The sequence below is a fragment of the Salvelinus alpinus genome, chromosome 22, assembly GCF_045679555.1.
Source record: "Salvelinus alpinus chromosome 22, SLU_Salpinus.1, whole genome shotgun sequence".
In the NCBI taxonomy this organism is placed as follows: Eukaryota; Metazoa; Chordata; class Actinopteri; order Salmoniformes; family Salmonidae; genus Salvelinus; species Salvelinus alpinus.
The window spans coordinates 41,325,630-41,347,810 of NC_092107.1; positions in this window are offsets into that span (position 1 = coordinate 41,325,630).

The window sequence follows — 22,181 nt, forward strand, 5'->3', positions numbered from 1 at the left end:
TTGCAAGGTAAAGGATTTCACTATTTCTCCTTGGCCCTGGATGAGAGCAGTGATGCACGTGACATGGCACAGTTGTTGATATTCTTACGAGGTCATAACCCCAGACTTTGAAATGACAGAGGAGCTTGCTTCAGCGCAGTCAATGAAGAGCACAACCACAGGGAAATATTTATTGGAGGAGGTTAATAAGTGTGTGGCAAAGCTGGGACTGAGCTTTGAAAAGTTATCCAGTGTGACCGCTGATGGGTCCCCAAACTTGACAGGGAAAAACATTGGCCTTTTGAAATGGATACATGATCAAGTATCTGAGCTGAACCCAGATCAGAAAATTATTTTCCTGTATTGCATTATTCATCAGGAGGTGCTCTGTAAATGAGCCATGTTGTGGATACATTCACTAAAGTGGTTAACTTCAAAAGAGCAAAATCTTTAAACCACAGACAGTTTGTCTCACTGTTGGAAGAGACAGAGTCAGGTCGTGCAGATCTCTCCTACCGCACAAACGAGTTTGGGGAAAGTGCTTAAAAGGGTGTGAGACCTGAAGTCTGAGATTGCAGAGTTTTTGCAAATGAAAGGAAAATATGTGGATTTCCCTCAACTGCAAGATAAAGAATGGTTGGCTGATTTTGCCTTCAGCGTGGACATCATGGCCCTCATGAATGAACTGAATTCCAAACTACAAGGGAAGGGCCTTTTTACACATCAGATGTACAGCCTGGTCAAAGCCTTCAAAGGAAAATTACTCCTCCTGACCCGCCAAGTAGAAGCCAACAATCTCACCCACCTTCCGACACTACTAGTCTGTTCCCTTTCAGATGACCAGCGGGAGAAGTATACATCGCTTCTCCGTGCTTTGAACGGTGAGTTTTCTCGTCGTTTTGAGGATTTCAACGTTTTGGAAAATTACATGCTGTTGGTTTCCTCTCCTTTCACCTTCAATGTGGATAACGCTCCGACTGACCTGCAACTTGAGCTTATCGATCTTCTATCTGGTGCAGTGATTGGAGAACTATTCAAAACAATGTCACTGACGAGGTTCTATGCATCTCTTGATGAATAAAACTTTCCAGAGATTAGGAGTCATGCTCAGAAGATGTTTGTACAGTTTGGGTCAACCTGTGTACTGTATGTGAACAGACATTTTCAGTGATGAAATATAACAAGTCAAGCCACAGATCATCTCTTACTGATTCTCACCTCTCAGCAATCCTGCTCATAGCGACATCAGAAACTATACCTGACTTCACTGCTCTAGTCAATGTCCATCAGAGACTTCACTCCTCACACTGTAGTTTAAATGTAAATGTTGAGCTCTCTCTCGTTCTTGTGTTTTTGTACAACCCGTTAACAAGAGTTCTGTCCGTGGTGCTGAAGGCACAGTGTTCTTTTCCCTCTGTGTAGTTCACTGCATGTTTCATCATGAAAATACCTACCAAAAGGAGAACACGGATGTGGTTTATTTCTGTGCATGTTAAAACAGGAAAATAAGTAGCATTTCTGGACGTGATTTACAGTAGATATATCTGTCAACACAGTCATACACATCATGTCTAATCCTGTAATATGATTCCGGCCCGCTATGGACAAAAATATACTCTAATGTGGCCCTCCATGGAAAATAAATGCCCAGGCCTCTCCTAGACCATTTTCCATTACTATAAAGTTAACTGTATTCCTAGAATTACAATAACAGGTCATTATTCACAAACACACCCACACGCATGCCAACGAATACACAGTGTCATCATAATCTGCTTGAGTGGTTAGTTGTGTGTGTGTGTGTGTGTGTGTGTGTGTGTGTGTGTGTGTGTGTGTGTGTGTGTGTGTGTGTGTGTGTGTGTGTGTGTGTGTGTGTGTGTGTGTGTGTGTGTGTGTGTGTGTGTGTGTGTGTGTGTGTGTGTGTGTGTGTGTGTGTGTGTGTGTGTGTGTGTGTGTGTGTGTGTGTGTGTGCGCGCGCCATAAGCATATGTTCTAGAACAGACACCACCGTCAATTCTTCTCCGTTTTATGTGAAAAACAAAGCACAAAGATGAATATTGCTCATACACCAAGGGGAAATAACGCTTTGACCTTTTTAATGTGTTGTTTCACACGTGGATGTGTCTATTCTCTCTCCTCCTCCTCTTCTTTCACCATCTATTAACCCCTTCAGCATATGTCGTCACCACGCCACCTCACTCTCATTCCTCTTCTCCACCTTTCAGATATCTGGAGAGAGACAAAACACCGGCCTGACATATCCTTCACGTCATCGATTTCATAGCTTCAATATTAGGAATAGAATATCTGTTTGTATGTATTTATTTTTGTGGGCTGGTTAAAAATAATCCAAAAGATGTTTAGCTGCTTAGGTCCTCTTAGCGACAGATGACAACCACCCCTCTCTCGCTCTCTGTGTCTCTCTCTCTCAATTCAATTCAACTCAAAGGGATTTGTTGGCATGGGAAACATGTGTTTACAATGCCAAAGCAAGTGAAATAGATAATAAACAAAGTGAAACAAACAATATAATCTCTTTGCATCACTCTCTCCCTCTTTCTCTCTCCCTCCCTCCCTCCCTCCATCCATCCCTCCCTCCCTCCACAGACACACACACACAGACACACACACACACACACACACACACACACACACACAGGCGGCGAGACAACCATCTCAATCTTAATTGAAAGATGTAATCTTGCAAATGGAAGCCATGAAACATTCATAGAGAGTGAGGGAGAAGGGAAGGCACAGGGAGCGAGAGGGAGTGAGGGAGAAGGGAAGGGACAGGGATCGAGAGGGAGTGAAGGAGATGGAGAAGGGAAGGGACAGGGAGTGAGAGGGAGTGAAGGAGAGAGGGAGTGAATGAGAGAGGGAGAAGGGAAGGGACAGGGAGCGAGAGGGAGTGAAGGAGAGGGAGAAGGGAAGGGACAGGGAGTGAGAGGGAGTGAAGGAGAGAGGGAGTGAATGAGAGAGGGAGAAGGGAAGGGACAGGTATTGAGAGGCAGTGAAGGAGATGGAGAAGGGAAGGGACAGGGAGTGAGAGGGAGTGAAGGAGAGAGGGAGTGAAGGAGAGAGGGAGAGGGAGAAGGGAAGGGACAGGGATCGAGAGGGAGTGAAGGAGAAGGAGAGGGAGAAGGGAAGGGACAGGGAGTGAGAGGGAGTGAAGGAGAGAGGGAGTGAATGAGAGAGGGAGAAGGGAAGGGACAGGGAGTGAGAGGGAGTGAAGGAGAGAGGGAGTGAATGAGAGAGGGAGAAGGGAAGGGACAGGGAGTGAGAGGGAGTGAAGGAGAGAGGGAGTGTGTGTTTATGCTGGAACCAGTCTTAAGAGACTCAATTAGAGAAACTTTTCCTGTCGGATTGAAAAACCACTGGCGACCTGTCCCTTCCCTCCCTGTCTCTCTTTTCCACCCTCTCACTTCTCCCTCTCTCACTTCTCCCTCTCTCACTTCTCGCTCTCTCTCACTTCTCCCTCTCTCACTTCTCTCTCTCTCTCACTTCTCCCTCTCTCACCTCTCTTTCTCTCACCTCTCTTTCTCTCACTTCTCCCTCTCTCACTTTTCTCTCTCTCACCTCTGCTGCTCTCACCTCTCTTTCTCTCACCTCTCCCTCTCTAACCTTTCCCTCTCACTCTTTCTTCCCGTTCACTCTCCAATCTCACTCCTCCTCTCTCTCACTCCATTCCTGCTCTTTCCCCCTCTCCTCCATCTCTCATTATACTTTTTATTTCTTTCGCTTTCCCTTATTCCCCTTCTTATCTGTCTGATTCATCCTTTGTCCATCCATTATTCCCCTTCTTATCTGTCTGATTCATCCTTTATCCATCCCTTATTCCCCTTCTTATCTGTCTGATTCATCCTTTGTCCATCCCTTATTCCCCTTCTTATCTGTCTGATTCATCCTTTGTCCATCCCTTATTCCCCTTCTTATCTGTCTGATTCATCCTTTGTCCATCCCTTATTCCCCTTCTTATCTGTCTGATTCATCCTTTGTCCATCCCTTATTCCCCTTCTTATCTGTCTGATTCATCCTTTGTCCATCCCTTATTCCCCTTCTTATCTGTCTGATTCATCCTTTGTCCATCCCTTATTCCCCTTCTTATCTGTCTGATTCATCCTTTGTCCATCCCTTATTCCCCTTCTTATCTGTCTGATTCATCCTTTGTCCATCCCTTATTCCCCTTCTTACCTGTCTGATTCATCCTTTGTCCATCCATTATTCCCCTTCTTATCTGTCTGATTCATCCTTTGTCCATCCCTTATTCCCCTTCTTATCTGTCTGATTCATCCTTTGTCCATCCCTTATTCCCCTTCTTATCTGTCTGATTCATCCTTTGTCCATCCCTTATTCCCCTTCTTACCTGTCTGATTCATCCTTTGTCCATCCCTTATTCCCCTTCTTATCTGTCTGATCCATCCTTTGTCCATCCCTTATTCCCCTTCTTATCTGTTTGATTCATCCTTTGTCCATCCCTTATTCCCCTTCTTATCTGTTTGATTCATCCTTTGTCCATCCCTTATTCCCCTTCTTATCTGTCTGATTCATCCTTTGTCCATCCCTTATTCCCCTTCTTATCTGTCTGATTCATCCTTTGTCCATCCCTTATTCCCCTTCTTATCTGTCTGATTCATCCTTTGTCCATCCCTTATTCCCCTTCTTAACTGTCTGATTCATCCTTTGTCCATCCCTTATTCCCCTTATCTGTTTGATTCATCCTTTGTCCATCCATTATTCCCCTTCTTATCTGTCTGATTCATCCTTTGTCCATCCATTATTCCCCTACTTATCTGTCTGATTCATCCTTTGTCCATCCATTATTCCCCTTATCTGTCTGATTCATCCTTTGTCCATCCCTTATTCCCCTTATCTGTCTGATTCATCCTTTGTCCATCCATTATTCCCCTTATCTGTCTGATTCATCCTTTGTCCATCCCTTATTCCCCTTATCTGTCTGATTCATCCTTATTCCCCTCCTACTGTGTGTATATGTGTGTGTGTTCGTGTGTGTGCTTGCATGTGTGTGTGACTGTGGCAGTGCAGTAGTGTTATTGTCATATATACTTTCCGACTTGTGTTATTTTTTATCCCACAAGTTGTCAAGGAAATGCAGCAAACCAAAGGTTAATAATGTGTCCAATCATGCGTGAGGTACAAAGACACTCATTTGCATAGCAGAACTAAATCATATTGGCCAGAATCCGAACACAGACACACATGACCCCCCCCCCCCTCCCACACACACACACACACAACGCGAGAGGGAGATGGAGTGTGAGAGAAAATGAGAGAGAGAATGAGATGAGAGAGAGAGAGAAAGACAGAGAGAGAGACAGAGAGAATGAGATGGAGAGAGAGAGACAGAGAGAGAGAAAGAATGAGACAGAGAGAGAACAAACAGCACAGCGAGAGAGACAACAAAGGGGCTGACTCAATGACATTCAGAGTGGTGGGAGACAGAATGAGAGAAGAGGAGGAGTAGGAAGGACAGAGAGATGAGAGAGAAGAGGAGGATGAGGAAGGACAGATAGATTACAGAGGAGGATGAGGAAGGACAGAGAGATGACAGAGAAATGGATGAGGAAAGACAGAGAGATGACAGAGGGCACATCAACCATTCAGAATGAATGCCTGAACTTAACCCTGAACTTAACAATTCAGAATGAGTGCCTAAACTTAACCCTTAAACATTCCTGGACACCCCAGGGGTGAGGGATGCTGTAGCTCCAGGGAACCATCCTGTCTGTGGACACCCCAGGGAGGGAGGGATGCTGTAGCTCCAGGGAACCATCATGTCTGTGGACACCCCAGGGAGGGAGGGATGCTGTAGCTCCAGGGAACCATCATGTCTGTGGACACCCCAGGGAGGGAGGGATGCTGTAGCTCCAGGGAACCATCCTGTCTGTGGACACCCCAGGGAGGGAGTGAGGGAGGCTGCAAACAAGCAAGGTTGGAGAACAGGGGGATGGCATTGCAGAGATACACACTACACCTTTACCACTCAGAATGTCAGGAGGACCCCTAACCTGGAACCGTTCTCTCTCTCTCTCTCTCTCTCTCTCTCTCTCTCTCTCTCTCTCTCTCTCTCTCTCTCTCTCTCTCTCTCTCTCTCTCTCTCTCTCTCTCTCTCTCTCTCTCTCTCTCTCTCTCTCTCTCTCTCTCTCTCTCTCTCTCTCTCTCTCACTTCTCCAGACAGGTCCACCAATCACATAACTTCATTCCCCCCTGTCAGTCAAAGAAGCAGAGAGGGAGAACAGTAAAAAAAGGGGAGATTGAAAAGTACATGTGGAGAGAGCAAAGATGAGATAAGAGAGAGACAAAACAAATGAACAAACTAAGAAAAATGCTGTGAATGGGGGAGGGAGAGATATAGAAACAAATGTAGGAGAAAGAAGAAGAGGGATAGACAGAGAGAGAGGGAGAAGGGTTAGAAAATGAAAGAGAGATGAACAGACAGATAGAGAGATGGAGAGGGGGCTTCTCTCTTCCGTTCAGCTGCAGCTCTTGGCTGGCTGTGAAAAGCTGCTCCTTCCTGGAGCAGGAAGCCCACTGGGCACCATTGTGCCGGCCCACAATCCCTCCCTCCCCCCCTGAACCCACCACAGCCACCCCCTGTGACTCTAGAGAGAGGGAGAGAGGCTGGGGGGTGGGCTAGAGAGGGGTGAGGTAGACAGATTGGACAACCACAGTCATAGAGCATCTTTGTGTGTGTGTGTGTGTGTGTGTGTGCGTGTGCGTGTGCGTGTGCGTGTGCGTGTGCGTGTGTGCATATTGATAGTAGTGGTGGTTAAGGGGAAAAGAATTTGGCACAGTTATGTATGGAGTGTGTTTCTGAAGAAATGGTACATAAATGTTCCTTTTAACTTCTTATGGCTGCAGGGGCAGTATTGAGTAGCTTGGATGAAAGGTGCCCAGAGTAAACTGCCTGCTCCTCAGTCCCAGTTGCTAATATATGCATATTGTTATTCGTATTGGATAGGAAACACTCTGAAGTTTCTTAAACGGTTTGAATGATGTCTGTGAGTATAACAGAACTCATATGGCAGGCAAAAAACTGAGAAGAAATCCAAACAGGAAGTGGGAAATCTGAGGTTGGTTGATTTTCAACTCATCGCCTATCAAATACACAGTGGGGTATGGGTCAGTTTGCACTTCCTACGGCTTCCACTAGATGTCAACAGTCTGTAGAACCTTGTATGATGCTTCTACTGTGAAGTGGGGCCGAAGGAGACGGGAATTAGTCAGGTCTATCATGACCTGACCATGCTTTGACCATGCGCGTTCACATGAGAGGAACTTTATTGAAGATTTATGTTAAAAACATCCTAAAGATTAATTCAATACATCGTTCGACATGTTTCTACTGACTGTTACGGAACTTTTTGACATTTTGTCTGCTTTTAGTGAATGCGCTTCCTGACTTTGGATTTGTTTACCAAACACGCTAACAAAAATAGCTATTTGGACATAAATGATGGACATTACCGAACAAAACAAACATTTCGTGTGGAAGTGGGAGTCCTGGGAGTGCATTCCGACGAAGGTCAGCAAAGGTAAGTGAAGATTTATAATGCTATTTATAACTTTTGTTGACTCCACAATTTGGCGGGTAACTGTATGGCTTCCTTTTGTGGCTGAACGCTGTTCTCAGATTATTGAATATTGTGCTTTTGCCGTAAAGCTTTTTGAAATCTGACACAGCGGTTGCATTAAGAACAAGTGTATCTTTAATTCTATGTAAAACATGTATCTTTCATCAAAGTTTATGAGGAGTATTTCTGTTATTTGATGTGGCTCTGTAATTTCTCCGGATATTTTGGAGGCATTTCTGAACATGGCGCCAATGTAAACTGAGGTTTTTGGATATAAATATAAACTTTATCGAACAAAACATATATGTATTGTGTAACATGCAGTCCTATGAGTGTCATCTGATGAAGATCATCAAAGGTTAGTGATTAATTTTATCTCTAGTTCTGCTTTTTGTGACTCCTGTCTTTGGCTGGAAAAATGGCTGTGTTTTTCTGTGATTTTGCGGTGACCTAACATAATCGTTTGTGGTGCTTTCGCTGTAAAGCCTTTTTGAAATCGGACACTGTGGTGGGATTAACAAGAAATGTATCTTTAAAATGGTGGGAAATACTTGTATGCTTGAGGAATTTTAATTATGAGATTTCTGTTGTTTGAATTTGGCGCCCTGCACTTTCACTGGCTGTTGTCATATCGATCCTGTTCACGGGATTGCAGCCATAAGAAGTTTTAAAGGAGTCCTTCTTACTACCGTATTACATATGTCCATATGTTTTAGGTATATATTTGACATGGGTTTGACCTTAGAACTGAGCTTAATTACTATGGAAGGAGAGATGGAGGGATGGAAAGATGGAGGGAGAGAAACAAAAACTGGGAATAAAGGGAGGTGGAGGAGAATCGGTTAGAGAGGAGGAAGGAAAGGAAGAGAACAAACATCAGGGAAGGAAAGGAGGATAGGAGATGAAAAAGGAAAGGAGGGTAGGAGGTGAATAAGGAAAGGGGGATAGGAGGTGAAGAAGGAAAGGATGACAGGAGGTAAAGAAGAAAAGGAGGATAGGAGGTGAAGAAGGAAAGGAGGATAGGAGGTGAAGAAGGAAAGGAGGATAGGAGATGAATAAGGATAGGAGGACAGGAGGTGAAGAAGAAAAGAAGGACAGGAGGTGAAGAAGGAAAGAAGGATAGGAGGTGAAGAAGGAAAGGAGGATAGGAGATGAATAAGGAAAGGAGGATAGAAGGTGAAGAAGGAAAGGAGAATAGGAGGTGAAGAAGGAAAGGAGGATAGGAGATGAATAAGGAAAGGAGGATAGGAGGTGAAGAAGGAAAGGAGGATAGGAGGTTAAGAAGGAAAGGAGGATAGGAGATGAATAAGGAAAGGAGGATAAGAGGTGAATAAGGAAAGGAGGATAGGTGAATAAGGAAAGGAGGAGGGAGGGGAAGAAGAGGAGGAGAAGAGGACGAGAGGGAAAGAGGGAGCAAAACATGGATGAATTAAAGATGTGTCTGAAGAAATGCGCCTCAGAAGTGGGGCACAGGAAAACCCGGTGAGTCTCTCTTCCTTTCCTCTCCTCTCACATCCCATCCAACCCTTTTTGTCATCCATCTCCCACTCTACCCTTTCTCTTCCCCTCGCTCTCTCTTCTACCCTCTGTCCTCTCTTACCTCACGCTCTCTTCTCCTCTCTCCTCTATTCTTTCTATCTCCCTCCAAGAGTGCACTACTGATCCACTTCCCAACAAATGTCACCCTAGATTAGCCTAGCTTCAGACAGTCAGTGCCATTCATCTTAATGCAGTTATGCTAATGCTAACGAGCCATGCTGCACCATGCCTGAACACTAAATGCATTAATGCTAATGCTACGTAGCACTCATCTCAGTAGCTTAGCGTACAGACCAACAGCTGTGTAGTAGCACTCTGTCCTAGCATAGAATATTGCTTTGAAATGGAACATGCTTTTTAACCAATTTTAATTATACACCGCTGAAAGTGAGCTTACTGCTGTGTCATTCGGGTTTGCAGCTGCACACAAACACACAAATATCACGCACAAAAGCACACAAGCACGCACACACACACACACTGTCACCCCTTCACCCTGATCATTATCATTATCATGTATTAAGCCAGTGAGTGTAAGAGCTTAGAGAAAGGAGGGATTGCTTTCTAATTTTAAAGAGTTGCCTCCAGATGCCTCCAGTCTAGTACTGTCCCCTGGTTTGAAATAGAGGACATGTTGGGACCAGATGCCTCCAGTCTAGTACAGTCCCCTGGTTTGAAATAGAGGACATGTTTGAACCAGATGCCTCCAGTCTAGTACAGTCCCCTGGTTTGAAATAGAGGATATGTTTGAACCAGATGCCTCCAGTCTAGTACAGTCCCCTGGTTTGAAATAGAGGACATGTTTGAACCAGATGCCTCCAGTCTAGTACAGTCCCCTGGTTTGAAATAGAGGACATGTTGGGACCAGATGCCTCCAGTCTAGTACAGTCCCATGGTTTGAAATAGAGGACATGTTGGGACCAGATGCCTCCAGTCTAGTACTGTCCCCTGGTTTGGAATAGAGGACATGTTGGGACCAGATGCCTCCAGTCTAGTACAGTCCCCTGGTTTGAAATAGAGAACATGTTGGGACCAGATGCCTCCAGTCTAGTACAGTCCCCTGGTTTGAAATAGAGGATATGTTTCGACCAGATGCCTCCAGTCTAGTACTGTCCCCTGGTTTGAAATAGAGGACATGTTGGGATCAGATGCCTCCAGTCTAGTACAGTCCCCTGGTTTGAAATAGAGGACATGTTGGGACCAGATGCCTCCAGTCTAGTACAGTCCCATGGTTTGAAATAGAGGACATGTTTCGACCAGATGCCTCCAGTCTAGTACTGTCCCCTGGTTTGAAATAGAGGACATGTTGGGATCAGATGCCTCCAGTCTAGTACAGTCCCCTGGTTTGAAATAGAGGACATGTTTCGACCAGATGCCTCCAGTCTAGTACAGTCCCCTGGTTTGAAATAGAGGACATGTTGGGACCAGATGCCTCCAGTCTAGTACTGTCCCCTGGTTTGAAATAGAGGACATGTTTGAACCAGATGCCTCCAGTCTAGTACTGTCCCCTGGTTTGAAATAGAGGACATGTTTGAACCAGATGCCTCCAGTCTAGTACTGTCCCCTGGTTTGAAATAGAGGACATGTTGGGACCAGATGCCTCCAGTCTAGTACAGTCCCCTGGTTTGAAATAGAGGACATGTTGGGACCAGATGCCTCCAGTCTAGTACAGTCCCCTGGTTTGAAATAGAGGATATGTTGGGACCAGATGCCTCCAGTCTAGTACTGTCCCCTGGTTTGAAATAGAGGACATGTTTGAACCAGATGCCTCCAGTCTAGTACTGTCCCCTGGTTTGAAATAGAGGACATGTTGGGACCAGATGCCTCCAGTCTAGTACTGTCCCCTGGTTTGAAATAGAGGACATGTTGGGACCAGATGCCTCCAGTCTAGTACTGTCCCCTGGTTTGAAATAGAGGACATGTTGGGACCAGATGCCTCCAGTCTAGTACAGTCCCCTGGTTTGAAATAGAGGACATGTTGGGACCAGATGCCTCCAGTCTAGTACAGTCCCCTGGTTTGAAATAGAGGACATGTTGGGACCAGATGCCTCCAGTCTAGTACAGTCCCCTGGTTTGAAATAGAGGATATGTTGGGACCAGATGCCTCCAGTCTAGTACAGTCCCCTGGTTTGAAATAGAGGACATGTTTGGATCAGATGCCTCCAGTCTAGTACTGTCCCCTGGTTTGAAATAGAGGACATGTTGGGACCAGCTGCCTCCAGTCTAGTACAGTCCCCTGGTTTGAAATAGAGGACATGTTGGGACCAGATGCCTCCAGTCTAGTACAGTCCCCTGGTTTGAAATAGAGGATATGTTGGGACCAGATGCCTCCAGTCTAGTACAGTCCCCTGGTTTGAAATAGAGGATATGTTGGGACCAGATGCCTCCAGTCTAGTACAGTCCCCTGGTTTGAAATAGAGGACATGTTTGGATCAGATGCCTCCAGTCTAGTACTGTCCCCTGGTTTGAAATAGAGGACATGTTGGGACCAGCTGCCTCCAGTCTAGTACAGTCCCCTGGTTTGAAATAGAGGACATGTTTGAACCAGATGCCTCCGGTCTAGTACAGTCCCCTGGTTTGAAATAGAGGACATGTTGGGACCAGCTGCCTCCAGTCTAGTACAGTCCCCTGGTTTGAAATAGAGGACATGTTTGAACCAGATGCCTCCGGTCTAGTACTGTCCCCTGGTTTGAAATAGAGGACATGTTTGGATCAGATGCCTCCAGTCTAGTACTGTGCCCTGGTTTGAAATAGAGGACATGTTGGGACCAGATGCCTCCAGTCTAGTACAGTCCCCTGGTTTGAAATAGAGGACATGTTGGGACCAGATGCCTCCAGTCTAGTACTGTCCCCTGGTTTGAAATAGAGGACATGTTGGGACCAGATGCCTCCAGTCTAGTACAGTCCCCTGGTTTGAAATAGAGGACATGTTGGGACCAGATGCCTCCAGTCTAGTACAGTCCCCTGGTTTGAAATAGAGGACATGTTGGGACCAGATGCCTCCAGTCTAGTACTGTCCCCTGGTTTGAAATAGAGGACATGTTGGGACCAGATGCCTCCAGTCTAGTACTGTCCCCTGGTTTGAAATAGAGGACATGTTGGGACCAGATGCCTCCAGTCTAGTACTGTCCCCTGGTTTGAAATAGAGGACATGTTGGGACCAGATGCCTCCAGTCTAGTACAGTCCCCTGGTTTGGAATAGAGGACATGTTGGGACCAGATGCCTCCAGTCTAGTACTGTCCCCTGGTTTGGAATAGAGGACATGTTGGGACCAGATGCCTCCAGTCTAGTACAGTCCCCTGGTTTGAAATAGAGGACATGTTGGGACCAGATGCCTCCAGTCTAGTACTGTCCCCTGGTTTGGAATAGAGGACATGTTGGGACCAGATGCCTCCAGTCTAGTACAGTCCCCTGGTTTGAAATAGAGGACATGTTGGGACCAGATGCCTCCAGTCTAGTACAGTCCCCTGGTTTGGAATAGAGGACATGTTGGGACCAGATGCCTCCAGTCTAGTACTGTCCCCTGGTTTGGAATAGAGGACATGTTGGGACCAGATGCCTCCAGTCTAGTACAGTCCCCTGGTTTGAAATAGAGGACATGTTGGGACCAGATGCCTCCAGTCTAGTACAGTCCCCTGGTTTGGAATAGAGGACATGTTGGGACCAGATGCCTCCAGTCTAGTACAGTCCCCTGGTTTGAAATAGAGGACATGTTGGGACCAGATGCCTCCAGTCTAGTACTGTCCCCTGGTTTGAAATAGAGGACATGTTGGGACCAGATGCCTCCAGTCTAGTACAGTCCCCTGGTTTGAAATAGAGGACATGTTTGAACCAGATGCCTCCAGTCTAGTACAGTCCCCTGGTTTGGAATAGAGAACATGTTGGGACCAGATGCCTCCAGTCTAGTACAGTCCCCTGGTTTGGAATAGAGGACATGTTGGGACCAGATGCCTCCAGTCTAGTACAGTCCCCTGGTTTGGAATAGAGGACATGTTGGGACCAGATGCCTCCAGTCTAGTACTGTCCCCTGGTTTGAAATAGAGGACATGTTGGGACCAGATGCCTCCAGTCTAGTACTGTCCCCTGGTTTGAAATAGAGGACATGTTGGGACCAGATGCCTCCAGTCTAGTACAGTCCCCTGGTTTGAAATAGAGGACATGTTTGGACCAGATGCCTCCAGTCTAGTACTGTCCCCTGGTTTGAAATAGAGGACATGTTGGGACCAGATGCCTCCAGTCTAGTACTGTCCCCTGGTTTGGAATAGAGGACATGTTGGGACCAGATGCCTCCAGTCTAGTACAGTCCCCTGGTTTGGAATTGAGGACATGTTTCGACCAGATGCCTCCAGTCTAGTACAGTCCCCTGGTTTGGAATAGAGGACATGTTGGGACCAGATGCCTCCAGTCTAGTACTGTCCCCTGGTTTGGAATAGAGGACATGTTGGGACCAGATGCCTCCAGTCTAGTACAGTCCCCTGGTTTGAAATAGAGGACATGTTGGGACCAGATGCCTCCAGTCTAGTACTGTCCCCTGGTTTGGAATAGAGGACATGTTGGGACCAGATGCCTCCAGTCTAGTACAGTCCCCTGGTTTGAAATAGAGGACATGTTGGGACCAGATGCCTCCAGTCTAGTACAGTCCCCTGGTTTGGAATAGAGGACATGTTGGGACCAGATGCCTCCAGTCTAGTACTGTCCCCTGGTTTGGAATAGAGGACATGTTGGGACCAGATGCCTCCAGTCTAGTACAGTCCCCTGGTTTGAAATAGAGGACATGTTGGGACCAGATGCCTCCAGTCTAGTACAGTCCCCTGGTTTGGAATAGAGGACATGTTGGGACCAGATGCCTCCAGTCTAGTACAGTCCCCTGGTTTGAAATAGAGGACATGTTGGGACCAGATGCCTCCAGTCTAGTACTGTCCCCTGGTTTGAAATAGAGGACATGTTGGGACCAGATGCCTCCAGTCTAGTACAGTCCCCTGGTTTGAAATAGAGGACATGTTTGAACCAGATGCCTCCAGTCTAGTACAGTCCCCTGGTTTGGAATAGAGAACATGTTGGGACCAGATGCCTCCAGTCTAGTACAGTCCCCTGGTTTGGAATAGAGGACATGTTGGGACCAGATGCCTCCAGTCTAGTACAGTCCCCTGGTTTGGAATAGAGGACATGTTGGGACCAGATGCCTCCAGTCTAGTACTGTCCCCTGGTTTGAAATAGAGGACATGTTGGGACCAGATGCCTCCAGTCTAGTACTGTCCCCTGGTTTGAAATAGAGGACATGTTGGGACCAGATGCCTCCAGTCTAGTACAGTCCCCTGGTTTGAAATAGAGGACATGTTTGGACCAGATGCCTCCAGTCTAGTACTGTCCCCTGGTTTGAAATAGAGGACATGTTGGGACCAGATGCCTCCAGTCTAGTACTGTCCCCTGGTTTGGAATAGAGGACATGTTGGGACCAGATGCCTCCAGTCTAGTACAGTCCCCTGGTTTGGAATTGAGGACATGTTTCGACCAGATGCCTCCAGTCTAGTACAGTCCCCTGGTTTGGAGCTACAGGATCAGAGACAGCGGAGGTGTGGGTGGGACAATAGTAACTGAAGTCTGGACAGTAACAGTAGGCCTCACATGTAGCCTATTATAATGTTAACTCATGCAGAATTAAGGTTTTTTTTGTAGTAAAATCCTAAACCAAATGTTAATTTTGTCTCGGGAACAGGAGTGGAGAAAGGGGATTGTTTTCTATCAGGATCTTGAGAGAATGCTAATGCACAATTAGGAATTTCATGAAGCCTATCGTGTCAAAAAAATTGAATTTGGTACCATATTCCTAGCACACAATGACAACATCAAGTTGATTACTCTTCAAACAGTATGCACTCCAGCAAGTATATTTCACTGGTCATCCCCAAAGCCAACACCTCCTATGGCCACCTTTCCTTCCAGTTCTCTGCTGCCAATGACTGGGGCGAATTGCAAAAATCAGAAGTTGGAGACTTATATCTCTCTCACTAACTTTAAGCGTCAGCTGACAGAGCAGCTTACCGATCGCTGCAGCTGTACACAGCCCATCTGTAGATAGCCCATCCAACCAACTACCTACCTACAGTGGGGAAAACAAGTATTTGATACACTGCCGATTTTGCAGGTTTTCCTACTTACAAAGCATGTAGAGGTCTGTAATTTTTATCATAGGTACACTTCAACTGTGAGAGACGGAATCTAAAACAAAAATCCAGAAAATCACATTGTATGATTTTTAAATAATTAATTTGCATTTTATTGCATGACATAAGTATTTGATCACCTACCAACCAGTAAGAATTCCGGCTCTCACAGACCTGTTAGTTTTTCTTTAAGAAGCCCTCCTGTTCTCCACTCATTACCTGTATTAACTGCACCTGTTTGAACTCGTTACCTGTATAAAAGACACCTGTCCACACACTCAATCAAACAGATTCCAACCTCTCCACAATGGCCAAGACCAGAGAGCTGTGTAAGGACATCAGGGATAAAATTGTAGACCTGCACAAGGCTGGGATGGGCTACAGGACAATAGGCAAGCAGCTTGGTGAGAAGGAAACAACTGTTGGCGCAATTATTAGAAAATGGAAGAAGTTCAAGATGACGGTCAATCACCCTCGGTCTGGGGCTCCATGCAAGATTTCACCTCGTGGGGCATCAATGATCATGAGGAAGGTGAGGGATCAGCCCAGAACTACACGGCAGGACCTGGTAAATGACCTGAAGAGAGCTGGGACCACAGTCTCAAAGAAAACCATTAGTAACACACTACGCCGTCATGGATTAAAATCCTGCAGCGCACGCAAGGTCCCCCTGCTTAAGCCAGTGCATGTCCAGGCCTGTCTGAAGTTTGCCAATGACCATCTGGATGATCCAGAGGAGGAATGGGAGAAGGTCATGTGGTCTGATGAGACAAAAATATAGCTTTTTGGTCTAACTCCACTCGCCGTGTTTGGAGGAAGAAGAAGTATGAGTACAACCCCAAGAACACCATCCCAACCGTGAAGCATGGAGGTGGAAACATCATTCTTTGGGGATGCTTTTCTGCAAAGGGGACAAGACGACTGCACCGTATTGAGGGGAGGATGGATGGGGCCATGTATCGCGAGATCTTGGCCAACAACCTCCTTCCCTCAGTAAGAGCATTGAAGATGGGTCGTGGCTGGGTCTTCCAGCATGACAACGACACGAAGCACACAGCCATGGCAACTAAGGAGTGGCTCCGTAAGAAGCATCTCAAGGTCCTGGAGTGGCCTAGCCAGTCTCCAGACCTGAACCCAATAGAAAATCTTTGGAGGGAGCTGAAACTCCGTATTGCCCAGCGACAGCCCCGAAACCTGAAGGATCTGGAGAAGATCTGTAGGGAGGAGTGGGCCAAAATCCCTGCTGCAGTGTGTGCAAACCTAGTCAAGAACTACAGGAAACGTATGATCTCTGTAATTGCAAACAAAGGTTTCTGTACCAAATATTAAGTTCTGCTTTTCTGATGTATCAAATACTTATGTCATGCAATAAAATGCAAATTAATTACTTAAAAATCATACAATGTGATTTTCTGGATTTTTGTTTTAGATTCCGTCTCTCATAGTTGAAGTGTACCTATGATAAAAATTACAGACCTCTACACGCTTTGTAAGTAGGAAAACCTGCAAAATCGGCAGTGTATCAAATACTTGTTCTCCCCACTGTACATACCTCATCCCGTATTTGTTTTTGTTTTTCTGCTCTTTTGCACACCAGTATTTCTACTTGCACATCCTCATCTGCACATATATCACTCCAATGTAAATTGCTAAATTGTAATTACTTCGGCACGATTGGCCTATTTATTGCCTTACCTCCTTACTTCATTTGCACACACTGTATACAGATTTTTCTATTGTGTTTTTGATTGTACGTTTCTTTATCTCATGTGTAACTCTGTGTTGTTGTTTTTGTCGCACTGCTTTGCTTTATCTTGGCCAGGTCGCAGTTGTAAATGAGAACTTGTTCTCAACTGGCCTACCTGGATAAATAAAGGAGAAATAAACAATAAAAAAAAAGAAAAGACCTACAGATTTTGCATTTTGTTTTGGATGTGTTTCGGATGATCTTGTTCCCAATATAAATGTTAAGTAATGTATTGTGTCATTTTGGAGTCACTTTTATTGTAAATAAGAATAGAATATGTTTCTGAACATTTCTACATTAATGTAGAACCATTGTTACGGATAATCATGAATGAATCATGAATATTGATGAGTAAGAAAGTTACAAATGCACAAAGATCATGCCCCCAAAACAGTTTTAGGGGGCATGGATAACCTCTCACAATTCACAAACCCCCCACATATGCTCATCTGCCACAACCAGTAAGCAATACAAAGGGGATGTCGCAAAAAATCATACTGTCAGCTCTCCCCATCCCTCTGTACCCCCCCTCTACTCCTCCCACACTCAGTGGTGAGAGCAAAGGTCATGAAAAGGTCAGCTGTACCACAGCTCACAGAGAGGGGTCAGAAGAGAAAGGAGGAAGAGGGGGAGGTAGAGAGAAGGGGGAGAGGGGGAGGTAGAGAGAGGGGGAGAGGGGGAGGTAGAGAGAGGGCGGGAGAGGGGGAGGTAGAGAGAGTGGGAGAGGGGGAGGTAGAGAGAGGGGGAGGTAGAGGGGGGAGGTAGAGAGAGGAGGGAGGAGAGAGGGGGAGAGGGGGAGGAAGAGATAGAGGGGGAGGTAAAGAGATGAGGGAGAGGGGGAGGTAGAGAGAGGAGGGAGAGGGGGAGGTAGAGAGAGGAGGGAGAGGGGGGGTAAAGAGAGGGGGAGAGGGGGGGTAAAGAGAGGGGGAGTTAGAGAGGGGGGGGTAAAGGGCAGAATCTCTCCTCACCCTGAAAAAACATGAGATTGCTGTTGTTCAGTATGGAAATACATTTAGGTAAGAGTAATGAGTCTGCTGTTCTATATGCTGCATGAACAAAGGGGAAACATCATGCACCTGCATGAACAAATGGGGGGCAACAATCACATATTTTCTACATAATGTGCCTTAGTTTGGACCCCAGGAAGAGCAGCTGTAGTAATGTGGAACACTTATAAAATACCACATAGCATAGAGCTAACTGATGTACAGTATAGTTGACAATTAGGCCACCACAACCATCAGAACATAACTAATTGAGAGACAGGTCTCTGTGTGTGTGTGTGTGCGTGCGTGCGTGCGTGCGTGCGTGCGTGTGTGTGTGTGTGTGTGTGTGTGTGTGTGTGTGTGTGTGTGTGTGTGTGTGTGTGTGTGTGTGTGTGTGTGTGTGTGTGTGTGTGTGTGTGTGTGTGTGTGTGTGTGTGTGTCTGCTTGTGTGTGTGCGTGAGGGAGGGAAGGAGAGAGAGATAAAGAGGGAGAGAGAGAGCGATGCAGAGAGGTTATATTGTTTGTTTCACTTTGTTTATTATCTATTTCACTTGCTTTGGCATTGTAAACACATGTTTCCCATGCCAACAAATCCCTTTGAGTTGAATTGAATTGAGAGAGAGAGACACAGAGAGCGAGAGAGGGGTGGTTGTCATCTGTCGCTAAGAGGACCTAAGCAGCTAAACATCTTTTGGATTATTTTTAACCAGCCCACAAAAATAAATACATACAAACAGATATTCTATTCCTAATATTGAAGCTATGAAATCGATGACGTGAAGGATATGTCAGGCCGGTATTTTGTCTCTCTCCAGATATCTGAAAGGTGGAGAAGAGGAATGAGAGTGAGGTGGCGTGGTGACGACATATGCTGAAGGGGTTAATAGATGGTGAAAGAAGAGGAGGAGGAGAGAGAATAGACACATCCACGTGTGAAACAACACATTAAAAAGGTCAAAGCGTTATTTCCCCTTGGTGTATGAGCAATATTAATCTTTGTGCTTTGTTTTCACATAAAACGGAGAAGAATTGACGGTGGTGTCTGTTCTAGAACATATGCTTATGGCGCGCGCACACACACACACACACACACACACACACACACACACACACACACACACACACACACACACACACACACACACACACACACACACACACACACACACACACACACACACACACACACACACACACACACACACAGCGAGAGAAAGAGAGGAGAGGCACAGTGAGAGAAAGAGAGGAGAGAGAGACAGAGAGGGAAAGAGAGACAGCAATAGATAGAGAGGAGAGAGAGACAGAGAGGGAAATAGAGACAGCAATAGATAGAGAGACAGAGAGGGAAAGAGAGACAGCAATAGATAGAGAGGAGAGAGAGACAGCGAGAGAAAGCGACAGAGACAGCAAGAGTAAGAGAGAGAGAGAGTACGAGAGAGAGACAGCGAGAGAAAGAGAGGAGAGAGAGAGACAGAGTGAGAAAGAGAGACAGCAATAGATAGAGAGGAGAGAGAGTTAGCGAGAGAAAGAGAGACAGCGAGAGTAAGAGAGGAGAGGCACAGTGAGAGAAAGAGAGGAGAGAGAGAAAGAGAAACAGCGAGAGAAAGAGAGACAGCGAGAGAAAGAGAGACAGCGAGAGAAAGAGAGACAGCGAGAGTAAGAGAGACAGCGAGAGTAAGAGAGGAGAGGCACAGTGAGAGAAAGAGAGGAGAGAGAGACAGCGAGAGAAAGAGAGACAGCGAGAGAAAGAGAGACAGCGAGAGAAAGAGAGACAGCGAGAGAAAGAGAGAGAGACAGCGAGAGAAAGAGAGACAGCGAGAGAAAGAGAGACAGCGAGAGAAAGATAGACAGCGAGAGAAAGAGAGAGAGACAGCGAGAGAAAGAGAGACAGCGAGAGAAAGAGAGACAGCGAGAGAAAGAGAGAGAGACAGCGAGAGTAAGAGAGACAGCGAGAGAAAGAGAGACAGCGAGAGAAAGAGAGACAGCGAGAGAAAGAGAGACAGCGAGAGAAAGAGAGAGAGACAGCGAGAGTAAGAGAGACAGCGAGAGAAAGAGAGACAGCGAGAGAAAGAGAGACAGCGAGAGAAAGAGAGAGAGACAGCGAGAGTAAGAGAGACAGCGAGAGAAAGAGAGACAGCGAGAGAAAGAGAGAGAGACAGCGAGAGTAAGAGAGACAGCGAGAGAAAGAGAGACAGCGAGAGAAAGAGAGAGAGAGCAAGGGAGAGAGAGACAGCGAGAGAAAGAGAGAGCGAGAAAAAGAAAGGAGAGAGAGACAGTGAGAAAGACAGACAGCAATAGAGAGGAGAGAGAGACAGCGAGAGTAAGAGAGAGAGACAGCGAGAGAAAGAGAGACAGCGAGAGAAAGAGAGACAGCGAGAGAAAGAGAGACAGCGAGAGAAAGAGAGACAGTGAGAGAAAGAGACAGCGAGAGAAAGAGAGACAGCAAGAGAAAGAGGAGAGAGAGACAGAGAGAGAAAGAGAGAATGAGAGGGAGTGACCCATAATAGAATATGGAGAGTCAAACACACACACCTACACACACCTACACACATCTACTGTACACCTAAACATACATACACACACCTACACCTACACACACCTACACACACGTACTGTACACCTACACACACCTACACACACACCTACACACCTAAACACACCTACACCTACACACAACTACTGTACACCTACACACACCTACTGTACACCTACACACACACCTACTGTACACCTACACACACTTACACACACGTACACAAACACAAACACACACACAGCCAAACAGCACTGAATCATTTATCTGCTTTTTATTTGTGCCATGTTTGTCCTGCATTAAATATGCCCAGGCAAAAAGAGAGAACGAGAGCATGGAAAGACGACTTGTAGAGAAAGACTGCTACAACACGCAAAAACATGACAACCCACAGAACAGGGAGTGGAATCTGTGCTGTTTTGCAGAGGACACAAACAGCATTTACATAATTCATGTTGATTAACACACTGCTCTGCGTTTCACTGTGACTAACAAGCCAGACAGAAGAGGGAAAGCAAGAAAATGGCAATTGTCTTCATAACAGAAAACACGCTTCAGTCACTTAACATGACTCGACACACAGACACAATACACACAGACACATTTACTCTCTGTGTTCAAAGGCATAACATTGTCAATCCGGTTTTGTTTGTCCCTCACAGCCATCCGTTCTGACACGGTTGTCACGGGCCACAGGAAAAGCTGGGTAAACAGACGGCGTTGCTACACCACTTCCTGCCCTGCCTCCCTGTGGGAATGTTGTACTCTGATTAAATCAGTTTCCCTATGCTTCTCCATCAGAACCAGCATCTTCCCCTCATGGTTAAGAGGGAAAAAACAGCCTTTATAGCTTTACAGGCCTCTGTCTCTTATTCTCTCACCGTGTGGCTCAGTTGGTAGAGCAGGGTGCTTGCAACACCAGGGTGGTGGGTTCAAGGAGGTTTACTGTATGCACTTACTACTGTAAGCTGCTCTGGATAAGAGCGTCTGCTAAATGGCAACATACAGGGCCTTCAGAAATTGATTACATGTAGATTTTGTGTCACTAGCCTACACACAATACACCATAATTATAAAGGGGAATTATGTTTTTAGAATTTTTTACAAATTAATGAAAAGTTGAAATGTCTTGAGTCAATTAGTATTCAACCCCTTTGTTATGGTCTGAATGAGTTCAGGTGTCAAAATGTGCTTAACAAGTCACATAATAAGTTTCATGGACTCTGTATGCAATAATAGTATTTAACATAATTTTTTTAATGACTACTACATCTCTGTACCCCACACATACAATTATCCGGTAGGGCGAGCAGTGAATTTCAAACACAGATTCAACCATAAAGACCAGGGAGGTTTTCTTATACAAAGTGTTACTGTATGTTTGGGGCAAATCCAACACAACACATCACTGAGTACCACTCTTCATATTTTCAAGCATGGTGGTGGCTGAATCATGTTATGGGTATGCTTCTCATCAGCAAGGACTAGTGGGTTTTTTAGGATAAACATGAATGGAATAGAGTTAAGCACAGGCAATATCCAAGAAGAAAACCTAGTTCAGTCTGCTTTCCAACAGACACTGGGAGACAGATTCACCTTTCAGCAGGACAATAACCTAAAACACAAGGCCAAATTAACAC